Genomic DNA, 7,374 nt, shown 5'->3' with positions numbered 1-7,374 from the left:
TTTGCAGGATCACCAGGGCAAAATAAAGGAATGAAAGAAACTCTGCTTCATTGTCAGTATGCAGAGCAAGGCTTCACCTGTTTGGCCTGTGGGTTATATTGCGAGTCTCGGGGTCACCCTGCTCACTCCAATACAGAGGATATACCCCATCTACTGTTCCCATGTATCCCCCGAGGCCGCTGAGGATAAATATTTCAGGGTTATCATCTACTTTGGAATTTATTTGGCCGTACAAAGTGATATCAGATAAATTGGAGGTGACTGTGGCTGTTCCCAGGAGGAGTGGGGGTGGGATGGAGGAGGCATTGGGGGCTGTAATGAGGCAATGTGGAAGATTTGGGAAGAATGGCCCCAGACGTCTTTGTATTGGCGGGCCTTTGTCCCCCCGGACTCCCCTGGAGCTGCTGTGATCACATGAAATGATTTTTCCAGCAGGACATTCGCAGTGCCATTATCAAAGCGTTTCTTTAATAAATGTGCCCCCCCCCCCCCCCCAAAACCGGCCATTCATGGCCAACAAAGAGGAAATCCCACCAGAGATGGCTGCTGCGAGGAGGATTGTGGGCCACAGCCTGATGATAGACACAGGGGCCAGGCAGGTCACAGACACAAGGGGCCACAGGGGCCCGGTCACAAACACAAGGGGCCAGGTCACAGACACAAGGGGCCACGGGGCCCAGGTCACAAACAGAAGGGGCCAGGTCACAAACACAAGGGGCCACAAGAACCAGGTCACTGACAAAAGGGGCCACAGGGGCCAGGTCACAAACACAAGGGGCCACAGGAACCAGGTCACAGACACATGGGGCCACAGGAGCCAGGCCACTGACACAAGGAGCCACAGCATTACTGCCAGGAAGTTGGCTATGTGGAGGAAATAACGCAGTCGAAACATTCACCAATTTTTCATTAATCTTCTTTAAATCCGAACAAGACACAGGCAGGAACAATTACCACAAATAAATGTAACATTCAATTTTTACACCAGACATTTACAAAGGGCCCCTAATGCACAGTATTGAAACACTCTGCACCTCCTAATAATATGTCATTTGGGGGCCCTTGAGATGGTGGGTGCCCTGGGCAATTGACCCATATGTACCCCACCAAAACTGTCCGAAAGGGAATTTTGGGTCATTTTAGCCCAGCAGGTGGAGCCATCTGCATGCCAGCAGTCAGAGTTCCCCCACAAGGCTCCCATGTGCACTGATCTGTCTGGACGCTCTCATTGCATTGGATGGAGCTGCAGTCTAATCACCGTTCGGTAATTTAATCTGCATGTTACACGCCTTCTGACATAATGATGCAATTGTGAATAAATTACAGACAGACTGTCATGTCACAACAATGAATCAGTACTGAGCTGTGTTTGGTTAGGATGGGGCCCCCCGAGAAGCCGGCTGAGCCGTGGCTCCTGACATGTTTTGGGGTCCCCTCGGAGTGACTGACTCTTCCATTTCCTAGACGTGATGCTGAAGATATTAAACTCCTAATTGGCTGTGATGTTGGCGAGGGGCTCAGCCACTACAAAGCCCCAACCTGCTTTTCTTCTGGCTGTTGTGTCTGCGATCACCGGCCAGGACAAGAACACCAATTACTTCCAATAAAACCAATGAAATCTGTCATTATATATGGGGGGATTGTCCGGTCACATTCCAGGCAAACACCTGGCAGACATGGAGGAATTCTCAGGGAAATCCGGGCTATAGGGAGAGGAATCTCAGCACAAATCATGTGAATCAGGAAGATGAGTGAATATCCAAACCCATCACCTATGTATGAATATTCAGAACTATCTCCAAGCATCAAACCAGAAACAGAGGAGTTATAACTGTGAAAAGGGGATGTAACAATTTGATAAAATGAATTTATTATGGGGGGGGGGAGCTTTATAAGTGTGCAATGGACTTTATTTGTCTTCTGGGAGCCACAGAGGTTTCACCCACCAAACTGGGTGCCAAATATATTCCCTTCATTATGTTTTATTGGGTATTTTAGAGAAAAAAAACAACCTGTGGAAAAAAGTAAAATAAAAATGGGAAGGGATAGGGAGGGATAACACAAGTACAACAACTTCCCCCATACAGACACATACAGAGATTTGTTATAGACAAATGAAGGATCATCACAAGTAGTAATAAGGCTGCACAAAGTGTCAATCAATATTCACATCAAGTGAATGGCGTTTCTTATTTCAGGTAAAGCAATCAAACACTGATTGGCAATGTGAAAGAAAATGATGGCCGTCTTACACCTGGAGTGTTTTATGTGATTGCCACTTCTTCATAAGAGTAATGATCACCAACAACAAAACTGATCATCTGGGGGCTCAGTCCTCCGATGCGATATCTCCGGGGGGTAAATATCAATGGTACAACATTCACCATCGTCTCTAATATTATCCTATAGGAAATCCTTGTAATCAGTTTGGATGCTCTGGTGAGGAGAGAAATATGATGGAAATTCTATAAATACAAAACAAATACAGAACAAAAATATTTTGTCAAAAGTGTGTCAGAAAAACAAAGCAAAGTTACACAATACTTACATATACAATACATACAAAACATACAACATATATAAAACAAATACATAAATAATATAAAGAAATATAAAACACATATTAGAGAAGAGGGGATTTCCTGATAACTTCCTGTCCCAGACCACAACAGGAAGTGAGATAAACATGGCACATGGTGGCCTCTTACAGGTTGACACTATCTACCCCACCTTGAATGATAAATGAGCACCCAATGGTGTTATAGCCACCTAAGTATTCATTACATTGCTAAATATACAAATCAAACATCTGTACATAAGCAAAATATGGAACAGCAAATGTGTAACTAGCTAAACCCTTATCACATATACCCATCCAGTAAATGTCCAGTAATGTGACTTGGTGAAATCTCAGTGCGGCCTTTACAATTGTTACCTACCACCCTACCCTTCCATGTCGTCTCATATGGATTCTTTATAGACAAGGACATTAGGGGAAATCTTTCCAGTAACAACTGTCTGAGACTGAATTTCCCTCCTATTGGCCCTGATTTATTACTTCACCCACTTTTCTATCTTTCTTCTACCCCTCTTCTCTCCATTTCCGCCATTTTACTCCTTAATAAAATTCTCCAAGCTGGAGAGGATACACTCTCATCAGTAAGGGGTAGAATAGGAGAGAAGAGGGGTAAAAAAGGGGTAGAAGAGGAGAGAAGAGGGGTATAAAGGGGTATAGGAGGAGAGAAGAGGGGTATGAAGGGGTATAAGAGGAGAGGGGTATAAAGGGGTAGAATATGAACAGACGTGGAGGAAAGGTGCAGTAGAAGTTGAGCAGAAGGCGGATCCTCGGTGTGTTCTCTGTGCAGAGGGTATTTCCTTGTAGGGCCCCTGCGTGTTACCTGTGTATGTTACATGTAATCATGTCTCTTGACCCATAGCAGCACATACAGAGGCCTTCATAGAATGTCTGGGGTCACATATATTGCATATATACCACACCAATACACACATACAGAGTTGTAGGACAGACACAGAAATTATTATGGCACTCAGTCCTCGGGGCCACTGGAGAGTCAGGGCCACCCTAAGTTGCAGCATCTGGAAACAGGAAGGTGCAGCATGTCTTCTACATCCACAGCATACAACTTGACGATTTAGCCACAGGAGGGCAGCACAGAGCCATTTAGTTTTTTGAATATTTTAAGGCAGAGGTCACCAACCGGTGGTCTGGTCCGCAGAAAAATTACCCTTATTGTTACCATTACATATGCACATGCAATTACCCTCACACAATCTCCTTCCCTGGCAAACACCCCTACATTCCACTTACCCATTCGTCTCTGGCCGGTAGAAGGGTCCTTCCCCTGACCCCACTGATCATGTCTCCCGTATGGACACTTTTTGTCCCCCCAGGATATTTAGCAAGCAGGTCTGAGCCTGTGATGGGGGAGTTGGTGGGTTCTGGCGTAACTCTGGGAGAAGTTTCTTCCCCTTTAAGTGACACACAGCTCCCCGAGCATGCGCGGGATTTAAAATGATGGATTTAGTGGTCCGTGATGTTCAAAAGGTTGGCAACCACTGTTTTAAGGTATAAAGTAATGAAACCGAAGCAGTAAAACATGACAATGTTAGGGTCGCTGGGGGAGACGTGGTCAGTCAGTGGAAGGCTAAACTGTTACAGATGGATAATTATATCAATGTTCTGCGGAATGTTTGCCAGTCAGAATTCTCTGTCATAGCTCTATTGGACCATGTGATCACTAAAAGGCTCTGTAATTGGGCCATGTGATCACTATGACTTTCTACTATTGAGTCATGTGATCACTACAGGATTTTGCCATTAGTTCATGTGATTATTATAGACACCTGATCATGTGATCACTATGGCTCCATTTTTAGATGTTCTATGTATGCATTCACTTTGTATGCAGCTTTCTAAATAGATTCACACTTTGCTGACAGTTGACCACGCCTCAGGCATTGGGGCATCCAGGTAACAGATGTGGGTGACTATTGCAAAACATCTGATCCAGTTGGGGGCGATAGCGAGTACCATCCGGACCTGGCATATTAATTGCCATATATGAGAAATTCCCAGTGCATTGTCAGCGCTGAGATGAATGTTTCATATCTCCCTACAATGCGATTATCAGCTGCCTCCAATCTGAAGAAACTCATCCATCCAACCTTCCAAGAAAATAAACACAACATTCCCCGGAGCATCCCAGATATTTCCCTCTCTGCTCTTCCTCCTGTGCAATCCAAATAAACCAGAAACAGATAAACACACAGAAATTATCTATAGAAATAAGACTTCAGTCCCAAACCGATCCGACAGCATCACCGACAATCCCATACCGATCCCACCGCAATAAAAACCCCATCACCCCCCTTTCCCCAATAACCCCATATCGATCCCACCGCATTATCAACCCCATCCTTATCCCCCCTTCCCCAATAACCCCACACCTAATATACTACATACAGATATTACCCGGGGTGTGATAATATACAACATACAGATATTACCTGGGGTGTGATATTATACCACATACAGATATTACCCAGGGTGTAATAATATCCTTCATACAGATATTACCCGGGGTGTGATAATATACCACATACAGATATTACCCGGGGTATAATAATATACAACATGCAGATATTACCCGGGATGTGATTATATACCACATACAGATATTTCCTGGGGTGTAATATTATAATACATACAGATATTACCCGGGGTGTGATAATATACTACATACAGATATTACCTGGGGTGTGATAATATACCACGTACAGATTATAATAAGGGTGTGATAATATACTACATACAGATATTACCTGGGGTAAGATAATAAACCACATACAGATATTACCGGGGGTGTGCTAATATATCACATACAAATATTACCCAGGGTGTGATAATATACCAGATACAGATATTACCTAGACTATAATATTATTCTACATACAGATATTACCTGGCATGTGATAATAACCCACATACAGATATTAATAAGGTAATATACCACATACACATATTTCCCGGGGTGTAATAATATACCACATACAGATATTACCCGGGGTCTGATAATATACCACATACAAATATTACCCGGGGTGTGAAAATATACCACATACAGATTACACCAAGGGTCTGATAATATACCACATACAGATATCACCCGGGGTGTGATAATATACTACATAAAGATATTACCGAGGGTGTGATAATATACTACACACAGATATTACCCGGGGTGTGCTAATATATCATTTACAGGTATTACCTGGGGTTTTATAATATACTACATACGGATATTACCCGGTGTGTGATAATATACAACATGCAGATATTACCTGGGGTGTGATAATATACTACAAACAGATATTACCCGGGGTGTACAGAGATAATCCTCATGGTGTATTGAGTCATGTGCAGTTTTTTTGATGAATTGGGTTGTTGCAATTTGGTTTGTAATCTATGCACAATAATTTATTTTGTGTTTTGGAAACATTTTGGAGGATTTGCGAGTACTGACAAATGTGGCCAGACAATTTACTAATCTCTAAAATATATATTATTACTATAAGGGTCATAATTCTTCTATTTGTCAGTATAAAGGGAATGTAGAGGGATGAAAGCATTTGTCAAGTTTGAGCAAATTCTTCTTTTTTAAGTACTGTGTATAGGGTGTGGCAAGGGCGTGGCAGGGGCGTGTCTGTCCCATCTGAGAAGGTGAAGCATTAAAAGATGACAGATGCTGTGTGCTACATCTCCCACACCAAACGCAAGCACACTGAGCAGCCAAGAATGGACACGGAGTCTGGATTTGGAGGGGTGGTTGCACATAGCAGGAAGTTCAAGCCCAGTTTGGGTTGTAGCAGCCTGGATGGGGACTTGATATTGTAATAATGTACCCAGAAAGGGGCCCTTTATATCTGGCCATCTCATCTAGGTCAGAGCCCCTGAGATTGGGACATGAAGTGGACTCAGAAGAAGACTGAACAGGAAGTGCAGCCTGAGGCCTTCACAGAGCAGCTGTTGTCATCATTCAGCCTGTACACTTATAAAGCAGATGTTAATAATTACAGCAGATGAAAAGAAGGCCAAGGGATTAGGCAAGTGACGAAGAAGAAATGGGACGGAGAGATTTATAATAGGCCAAGACAAAAGCAGTGAAAGTCCTCAAGCCCCGAAGCCCTGAATTTATCAGTAAAAAGATTCTTCCCAAATGAGTTTCCTCAATAAGCGGCGCGGTGTCACAGAGCTCCAAACAGATAACTTTCATCTTGGCTCAGAGCATGGAATTCCAGCCAAGGAAGTGCGGCATATTCACGGAAAAGAAATTTCTGGAATTGTTTGGCCATTTGGCTCCCCTCACAACCTCTAATTATATTTCGCCTAAATAAAATGCAATGGGCAGGAATTCGGCTCACTCCTAATGACAAGCCCCTCCATGATTGATGCAGCCGCCTGCCTCTCTCCACCATATGTTTCAAAAACACAGCTTAGGAAGAATGAAAAGTGGGAATTGTATGTTCACCCTGAGGAGGTAAAAACGTGTGAAAAGACATCAACAATGAAAGAACACAACACAAATAGGTGTGCGGGAGTAGGAGGAAGGGAACAATTAGGGCTCTATTAAATCAAACCCCTAATAGGGAGTATGGACAACTAAATTGTGCCTTGCTATCATAGACAGATCCTCTCACATACTGATATCAACTGCCACCTTACACACACTTCTTTAACAAACAGCCCCTCTCACAGAATGATATAAACTGCCACCTGATCCACACTTCTGTAACAAACAGCCCCTCTCACAATGATATCAACTGCCACCTGACCCACACTTCTGTAACAAACAG

At 43.3% G+C, this 7,374-nt stretch overlaps 1 long non-coding RNA gene across 1 annotated transcript in view; it reads right to left on the bottom strand.

Moving 5' to 3' along the window:
- Nucleotides 1-1,244: 1,244 nt before the first annotated feature.
- LOC140339466 (uncharacterized) overlaps nucleotides 1,245-7,374 on the bottom strand; it is a 12,986-nt gene continuing 6,856 nt past the window's right edge. Inside the window, exon 2 of the long non-coding RNA XR_011922444.1 lies at nucleotides 1,245-2,465. This is a non-coding gene — a long non-coding RNA (uncharacterized lncRNA). The remainder of the gene's footprint in view (nucleotides 2,466-7,374) is intronic.

This window comes from Pyxicephalus adspersus, chromosome 10, assembly GCF_032062135.1.
Source record: "Pyxicephalus adspersus chromosome 10, UCB_Pads_2.0, whole genome shotgun sequence".
Classification (NCBI taxonomy): Eukaryota; Metazoa; Chordata; class Amphibia; order Anura; family Pyxicephalidae; genus Pyxicephalus; species Pyxicephalus adspersus.
The sequence above is the reverse complement of the archived record's forward strand: the minus strand, read 5'-3'. Positions and strand labels throughout refer to the sequence as shown.